The sequence below is a fragment of the Sinocyclocheilus anshuiensis genome, unplaced genomic scaffold (assembly GCF_001515605.1).
Source record: "Sinocyclocheilus anshuiensis isolate Anshui unplaced genomic scaffold, SAMN03320099.WGS_v1.1 scaffold2751, whole genome shotgun sequence".
Taxonomy (NCBI): Eukaryota; Metazoa; Chordata; class Actinopteri; order Cypriniformes; family Cyprinidae; genus Sinocyclocheilus; species Sinocyclocheilus anshuiensis.
In genome coordinates this window covers 149,151-150,234 of record NW_015541086.1, presented here as the reverse complement: position 1 = coordinate 150,234, position 1,084 = coordinate 149,151, and positions in this window count along the sequence as shown.

Here is a 1,084-nt window from a genome sequence, read left to right as displayed (position 1 = left end):
CCTTGACAACCAATCACAACATTCATTGCATTACCTCGACAGCAGAAGAGGAAAAATACAGTGCATGCATAATTATTATGCAAGTTGATATTCTGATTATATTTTTTTCAAGCACATTTTACCAATAATTATAACTACTATTAATCTTGTATTTAATCACTTATAATCTATATATTATTGTTCACTGGAAGTGAAAAACGTCTTATATTCAGGTGTGCATTATTAAGCAGGTTATCTTCTACACTCTAAACCCAGATTTTGTTTTAAATAAACGTTTTTAGTCGTCATTAATTATTCTTTCTTGTTTTTGTAAAAACGTTGACATTACTAAATTAGTTGTTTGAAGTATTCAGATTAAATATTGAATGCTGTGATTTATTTTAACTAGAGATAGCTTAATGTGTTAAGTTTCTGTAAGGGGAGGAGCCCCGTTCGAACACGTTTGAGCAGTCAGCGCGCGATGTTTGAAGATTCCGGCTGATGATGCACGCGATGGATTTGGAAAGCAGCATGTAATGGTGAGTGAGTGTTAACTTCTATATCTTTATCTTTCTGGGAAAATTGATTATCCAAAAGACCGGTCCGATGACAGCGTTACTGTAGTTAAAGCTAAAGTAGTCTTAATGTGCCGATCGACGGTTTTCCCCTGTCGGTTCACAGTTTAGCTATAATGCTAATATTTAAATCGGTGTTTCTTTTGGTTAACAGTTAAGATAAGTTCAGCAAGTGTGTTTCTGCATGTTCATTTTAGCTGTAAAGTTAGCATTTCATTATCCTTAGCTAAAGTCGTTTAACATCAGCATGTGCGCATCAATTAGCTTTTTGTTAAAGCTAAGTTAGCTTGTCTCTTTGATATATTATTGTCTATTATTATTTATAATAACTGTAACTGAGTTGTTGAACTTAAAGGGTTATGCGTATGCTAAAAGTTTATGCTGAAAGTTTCAGTTAGTCTTGAAATGTAACACTTTTTTTTTATGTTTTAGGTGTTCATAGAGTTCTAATTAACGTTACAGGATTATGGGCAAGAATCTCAAGCATGAAATCATTGACCGACATAGTCTTAGTCTAACTGAGATATTTC